General features: G+C 35.2%; 1 non-coding gene across 1 annotated transcript; it reads right to left on the bottom strand.

Annotated features, from left to right (window-relative positions):
• Window positions 1–7,683: 7,683 nt before the first annotated feature.
• On the bottom strand, window positions 7,684–7,790 carry LOC141654172 (small nucleolar RNA R71). Its single transcript, XR_012547738.1, has one exon. It is a non-coding gene; the product is annotated as a small nucleolar RNA R71 (small nucleolar RNA).
• Between the last annotated feature and the right edge of the window lie 616 nt (window positions 7,791–8,406).

The following is an 8,406-nucleotide window of genomic DNA, read 5'->3' as shown; positions in this document are numbered from 1 at the left end:
TACCAAATTTGTGAATAAAAAAAACCAAGAACCACATCCCCAAATCTGAAAACTAAATAAAAAAATACGAAATAAAAAAAAAACTGAAAAAAATATGAATTCAAAAAAAAAAATCGAGTTCAAAAAAATAAACTGAAAAAAATAAAAAATAAAAAAATAACACCGTCGCACCCACCACCACGCACCATCATTTTCTCCTTTCTTCCTCCTTTTCTTCCTTCTTCTTACTAATCTCATTTTTTTTGTAATTTTAACGGTAAAAAGTGTAATTTTAATGGTAAAAAGTGTAATTTTAATCGAAAAATTGTAATTTAACCGAAAAAGTGTGATTTTAACGGAAAAAAGTGTAATTTTAATCGACAAAGTAATTTTAATAGATCCTAAATCACACAATATATATAACAAGACGGATATTAACAAAGTGATATCAACAAGAAAAAAGTAAAAAATGAGATTTCATAACTAATAGATTTAGTACTAAAATCAAACTATAATTTGTAAGAATGTCAATAACCGGAAAAAAAAAAGACCAAAACATCAAAATTGAAAAAAAAAAAAAACAAAACGGAAATGAAAAAAAAAACGGGTCAATGAAAATTGATCTATTTTAGTAGATCTAAGATTAAAATAAAAAAAACTCACAAATTTGAAACAATATTATATAGCAAGACGATATAAGGAGAAAAAAAACAACAAAAAATAAATAAAAAGAACACCCAAACATGAAGTTTAAAAAAAAAAAAAAATTAAAAAAATCAAAAAAATGACGTCGGGGCGGCGGCGGTGGCGGTTGGCGACTGTGTTGGTTTCCGGTGGGTGGTGGTAGGTGGATGGTGAATGAGGAAAAGATTAGTAAATGATTTATTTTGATTTTTTGGGTTTTTTATTTGTTTGGTTTTTTGGGTTTTTTTTTCTTGGTTTTTTTGGAGAGAATATGGAGAAGTGAGATATATAGAGAGAATAAGGAGATGTGATAATGAGTTGATGAATGAAAGATGAAGAGGATTAATGTAGTTAATGAGAAAATTAGAGGAAGATGGCAAAATTAGAGCATTAACCTTAATTTTTTTGTTCTCATCTTAGCCCTCCATTTCCAAGATCCAATGGCCCATAATGGGACTTATGGACTCACATGTAAGAGGAGGACTCATTTGATCTTATTACTATATATATATATATATATATATATATATATATATATATATATATATATATATATATATATATATATATATATATATATATATATATATATATATATATATATATATATATATATATATATATCAAACACAAACATTCTATTCACATGTTACTATAATGCCATATTGTATACCAACTATCATGCAACATGCTTATTTACAACACTTTATCATATATCCACTTCATCTTCTTTCACCACATTCCCCATTCCACCACGGTCATTTTCCAACATTTCCATACAACACATCATCCAACATACGCAATAGAACATTAGTAAACACATAACGATCCCATGACACCCCATAGTGACCGGTTTAAAGTTGTAGGGCAAGTTCGTGACTTTATGACGTCTCCCAAGTCTTTGCATTAGCTCCTAACAACTCCTACTCAGGTTCATTTTAATTTGACTCTCTATATTCATTGCTCATTAGTTACAGGTTTAAAAATCGTTGCTCTGATACCACTTTGTAACACCCCCATACACCAAGGTGCCTTACCAAGACCACCTTAGGCATAAAAGTGCTACCATCTCGGTTACCCGAGGCAATGTATATCAAATTGACCATAAAAGAACATACTTTAGATAATTAAGTTTAGAGTAAATTGATAAACAGTACCAATATAGGGACCCATTTTTATAAAAAGTACCAACATAATCAATAATTCGTAATCAATACCAAAATATTACCTTTTATCTATGAATAGTACCAAATCGCCTAAAAATCTCATCTTAACCTATTATATAAAGTCCAAAAAACCATCATTTAAGTACAAATCTTGACTCATCCACTTTCAAACTCCCTCTGTTAGATAAAAGCACATGTAAAGTAGGAGCCAAAATGAAGTAAAATGGCGACTTGGTACTATTTGTAGAAAAAAGTTATTATTTTGGTACTATTTATGAATTATTGATTATGTTGGTACTATTTATAAAAAAAGGTCTTTATATTGGTACTATTTATCAATTTACTCTTAAGTTTAACGATTACATAACCAAAACTGTAAAGTAAAATACAACTCTTCTCAAAACTGTAAACCAACTAAGTAGAACGGCTTTAACAAACACAGCGGAAGACTAAAGACTCTGATATGTGATAACTCCATCCTTAGCTAGATCCCGCGCGTATCCAAGATATACCTGCTAACTAACTGCTCACCACCCTCGAATGGATCACCACAGTTTTCAAAAACATTTAAACGGGGTTAGTTACTGATTACACAAAACACAATATATAAGATACAACACACACATAACCCAAACTCCGTCACAACTCCACACACCTGACTACACACTAAAGTGTGTAGTCCTGCCAGAATACCCATCGCAACCGGTATTCCACATCACCAGTGGCAGTGGGGGACCGTAGCCGTACCCACCTAAGTCCCGCTCATCTCATCCGAGCGACAACCCATGTACCTTAATGTGCACATCCCCTCCTGTGGCGGGTTCCACAGAGGGCGAATCAAGGGCGTGAAGCCACTCCCGCAAGTGACTCTACTCAGCCGAGGACGCACCTCGAGAACCACAGACAATTACACAATCAATTATGCAACAACAACTCCAACACAAAACAAACATGTTATAGATCAACAATAAACACAACCACCACCAACAATTATGTAACCAATAACCGAGTAGGGAAACCCTACCTGGAATAAGCAATCACGAGATCGTCACAAAGCAGCTAATCAGCAAAGTTCCTCTACGAAATCACCTCCTATCAAATACACAATCATACAATCACCATCTAGTATCAAAATACTCCCAAAACCCCCAAATCACCAAATTTGGGTTTTAAACAAAATCAACGAAATGGTATAAAAATCATACAAGGATCTTACCCACGACACGACGAATTTAACGGCGTAAAGAACACGACGATCCGACAACCTTAGCCCTTGGGATTTGATAGCAACGCGAAGAACAAAAGCAACGTAACTTGTTTTCTCTCTTTAGAGGTTTTTATAAAAGATAAAAGTGATTAAGAACGTGACGGAAAGCTTTAAATACCAAACACGCGTTACTAACAAAAAACCCGGCTAAAACAACCTGCAGAAGTATCTTACTCGATCGAGTAAGTAACTTACTCGATTTTTGTGACCCTTACTCGATCGAGTCCCCAACTTACTCGATCGACTACCCTTCAGCAGAACACTATTTCGTAAACCAACCATACTTACTCGACAGAGTAAGCCCCACTCGATAGAGTACCCAAAGACATAGAAAACCGTAGTATTACAAAAAATATATATGAAAATTAATAAATAAAATGTTAAATAATTTTTTTTTTCACGATCGATATTTTATCATATATGGAATCGTGACAATCTTGGTACTGGTTTCGCTAGTTAACTCGATTCATTTGAATGTTCCTTGGTATTACCGGTCAGGCGGTCATGCATTCGCGCGCATCAAATAGGCTTCCCAGGAGGTCACCCATCCCAACACTACTCTCACCTGAGCACGCTTAACTGTAGAGTTCTTTTGATGTGCTACCGAAACTGAAAGTTAACTTTGTTGATATAAATAGTACTTTGAATCCTTTTAAGTTTATTTTTTTTCTTCCAAAATTTACCTTTAGTACTATTTAATTACAAAAAAGTTACATGATTTACGAATTTTTGCGGGAAAAACATTATTTTGGCCAAAACAATCAAATTTTCGATGTTACTCTCCCGACTAATGATTTTGACGTCATTTTTTTGCCCCCAAGTTAGCAAAACCATTTTCTCTAAAACGTAAACTTAATCGTGTTTTCCTAACATTTTTTTATTTCTTTAGTTTATCGACATTCTTATTTTCATTTCTCTTGTACTCATTTTTTCGTATATTTTTTTACGCAAATGCTATTGTATGACCGTCGTACCTACGATATGAAAAATTAACCATTTTTTGGTAAAATAATGACCACTTTTTATAACTTAAGGTCCCCCCCCCCAAATTAGTCAATATTAACAAAAAGGTAGTCACTTTTTACTCAAAAAACACGAAAAACACTGTCGTACAACAGAATCGCTTATTTTCTTAAACTAATTTCTCTTTGTTATGATTTATCGTTTTTTCTCAAATTTTTCACATTATTTGCATATGTGACTTGAAATTATTATAATTTCTATATTTTCCCTATCATGTATTCATTTTCAATGAAAAAAATTTCTCCATATTGAATTTTGGGTAAATTGATAAAAACTACCAACTTTAGTCATCTTTTTCATAATCAATACCAACATAATCAATAATTAGTAATCACTACCAAAATATTAACTTTTTTCTACGATAGGTACCAAGTCGCCTTCTTACTCTAATTTTTTTTTCCTATTTTAAAGGTGTTTTCATGTAAGAGAGGGATCTTGGAAGTGGGTGAGTGGAGATTTGTATTTGAATGATGGCTTTTTGGACTTTTTCTAGTAGGTTGAGATTAGATTTTCAGGCGACTTAGTACCGATTGTAGAAAAAAGTTAATATTTTGGTAGTGATTACTTATTATTGATTATGTTGGTACTGATTATGAAAAATGGTCCTTATATTGGTACTATTTATCAATTAACCCTTGAATTTTTTATATTGATAATTTTTCCGATATGTTTTTTTCTTAATTTATTTGTGGGAGATCATTTTTTTCTTTCATTTCTTAGGGCACTTATTTTATTTAATCAATTTTTTTTTTGCAAGAAAGGTATTTCTCATATATTCCAAACAAAAATAGGATTACATGAGTTTTCTTACAAGAATATCCCCTATACAATTTAGTATGCTCCCTCCCCTATGATTTATAGGAAAAAATTATCTATATGTAAAGAAATGGTATATATGCAGAGTATGTGCCTCAAGCATTTAAAGCTGCTACTACCTCATCATAGACACTTTCAGAAACCTTGTTTAGAAGTAAGATGCTGACCGTGGATTGGATCTCTTTGAACAGAGCTGAAATTGAGCGCTCACCATGGCCAAGAAAGCAGCTAATCCATCTGTTTTTCCAGTGTTTTTTATGCTTCCTCTGATTTGACCAGAGAAGGAGAGTGCAAAGCTGATGTGACCATAATTAGCGCATATTTAGCCCCCGAATTAGCCTTGTTCCCATGCTTTTTAGTGCATATTTGGGTCATTTATTGTCTTTAGTTCTTTGTTTTGCATATTCTTTGAGATTTTGATCCCTTGGTAGGAAAGGAGTAAGAATCTTGCATTTTCATGGCAAAACGAGACTAAATTGATTGAATTCAATGACCAAGCATCAAGGAGAGACAAGATTAGAAGGCCTTTGTACATATTATAGTAGTTGGGCAATGACGAGAAAGGATCCTTGCATCCCCGAGGAAATCCCCAAGGATTTTATGAAGGAAAGGAAGAAAAGAAGAAAGAAATGTAGCTGTCTAGCAATCCGTGCGGATTGACTGGAAGACGCCCGTCCTCCACAGCACAATCCGTGCGTCTTCCTTCAAAGACGCCCGGACAGCAAGCCCAGAAGACGCCCGGATTCCCTTGAAGACGCCCGGGCAGAGCCTCACGAATCCGCCCGTCCCGACCCTAAGACGCACGGATTCCAGTCCAGCACAATTTCGTTCCTTCAAGCCTCCGTGAAAGAAGCCCTTCCTTCGAAAAATACCGGCGTCTCCCTGCTCAATCTAAAAAGTGTAATTACTAGTTTAGCCCTTAGTTAACCCTAATGCATCCACCTAATTTCCACTATAAATACCCCATTAGTCTAATTAGAAGAGGATGTTCTTCTTAGCAATTCTTAGTGTAGTTAATATCAATCAAATCTCTCTTTAGTTTAGTAATCAACAATTAATCAAGTTCTAATACAAGTTTTATTTCCTTAATCTCTCTTTTGTTCATCCTTTATTTTGGGTAATTGAAGATTATTTGGGTTATTATTGGGAGATTGACAACCTCTCAATCAAGCATCAAGTACTTCTTTTATCTTTGCTTTATTATTGGATCATTAGTAGGTATAATTCTCTTAATCCCTTTTTAATTATTGCTAATTACTTTCATTTATTCATCATGTTTTACTTTGTTGGTATGATTGACAACCTTGCTAGCATGATCAACATGATAATGAGTGAGTAGTCACCTAGCTAGGGTTAATGGGTAATTAGGGGAAACCAACATGGGGAATGATTCATGCTTAAATTAATATGCTTTCATGGTTTATTTGCTTGCTTGTTTTGATCGCGACTCATGCACATGTTATGTTTGATGAAATGCGAGCCCATGAATCCTTGCATTTTTTACCCATCACCTATCTTTTCAATGAGACTTGTAAGACATAAACCAACTCGAGTCTCATTAGACCATGCATGTTGTTGAGTAGGGAAGACTAAGTCGACTTGTAGGTGTTGTACAATCTAATCGATTCGGCTCCGGGACCCAAACTTTCCTAGGATTGTAAGATATAACCCAACTCAATCCATCACAACAATAATTGCTTGCTTATAATTTGAGAACATGTTTGTATGATCAATTCCCATGATTTCCCTATGACCCCATGACACCCTAGTGCTTTTTATCAATTGTTTACAACCCTTTTAATTCATCTTGCTTGTTTACTTTCATTGCTATTTAGTTTAGCGACCTTCTACATCAACCCAAATTATGACACCCCTAAGACACCACTAGTTGCAATAGAAATCTCATCTCAATTCCCGTCCCTTGGGATCCGACCTTTACTTGCCTCTTTACTAATTGTAGAGTTGTTTGTGAAGTTATAAATTGTGTTTGATTGGATGTGTGACGACCAACTCTTAAATTGACATCCGCAATCAAAATGGCGCCGTTGCCGGAGACGGTGTTAACTTGATTTAGATTTTTTTATATTGTTATTAGTTGTGTCTTTCTTTGCCTTGGGGAAGTAAAACTCCTCAAGGTTTGTTCTAATTGTTTTCGAGTTGTTTGATATTTTGCATGTCTAGAAGGTCACAAGGTGATTTGTTACCTTTTGATCGTGAAATTGAAAGAACTTTGACAACCAATAGAAGACTTGCTAGGAGAAATTTGGAGGTATAAGTGAGGTTGTAGATATTCAACCAATTATTGAGTTCATCAACCCTTTTGCAAGAGAAGGTGAGGAGAACCCAACACAAAATCAACCACAAAATCAACCCACAATGCCTAAGTTTTCATCACATTCCGTACCCACCGAGGAGAACCTACCCAATGGTACTCCCACACCACAACATCTAACCGGAAATTTTATTGCCAAATCCGCCTTTATCCAATTAGTCGAAAGAAGCCAATTTGGGGGCATGCCTAGTGAAGACCCTCATTCTCATATGGAGGCTTTTTGTGACTATTGTGATGCGATTTCCCAAACCGGTGTAACTCAAGACCAAATTCGATGGGTCTTATTTCCTTTTTCTCTAATTGGCACCGCGAAACAATGGTTGAATGGCCTTGATAAGGCTACTCTCGGAATTGATTCTTGGAAGAAGTTGGCTCTAGCTTTCTACAAAAAATTCTACCCACCGGAAAAGACTAACATGCTAAGAGCTCAAATTACGGGTTTTAAGCAAAGGGATGAGGAATCTTTGTATGAAGCTTGGGAGCGATTCAAGGGAATTTGTCGCTCATGTCCTCATCATGGACTTAGCGAGTGGTTCTTGGTACAACAATTTTGGAACGGTCTTTATGAAGATTCAAGAAATATCCTTAATATGGGATCGAATGGGATGTTCACCGAGGTTGATGACAACCAAACTTGGAGCAAAATTGAAGAGATGGCAATCCATAACTCACAATATACTAGGCCTCGCAAGGCTACTAGAGGAGGAAAGCACGAAGTGGACGCCGTTACTCAATTAGGTGATCAACTTAGCTCCCATATCGATACTATCAACTTGAAGTTTGAGAAAGCAATGGCTAGACTTGAAGAAGCCTCAAAATCACCAAAGCATCATGTTAATGCCATGACGGCATCTTCATCAATCCCAAGTGGGATATGTGAGAATTGTGGAACTTTGGGACATGACCAAAGTGAATGTAGGGGAACAAATGAACAAGTAAATGCTTTCCAAGCATACAAGAGTGGTACCCCTTATTCCAACTATTACAATGAAAACACCAAATTCCATCCAAATCTCTCATACAAAAGCCAAAATGTTCAAAACCCACAAACAACATACACCCCACCACCCATGAGAAACCAAAGTCAAAGACCCTTTTACAATCAAAACCAAGGTTACCAAAATTAATACAATCAACAA

The sequence above is a fragment of the Silene latifolia genome, chromosome 4 (genome assembly GCF_048544455.1).
Source record: "Silene latifolia isolate original U9 population chromosome 4, ASM4854445v1, whole genome shotgun sequence".
Lineage (NCBI taxonomy): Eukaryota > Viridiplantae > Streptophyta > Magnoliopsida > Caryophyllales > Caryophyllaceae > Silene > Silene latifolia.
Note: the sequence above shows the minus strand (reverse complement) of the source record. Positions and strands in the feature narration are given on the sequence as shown.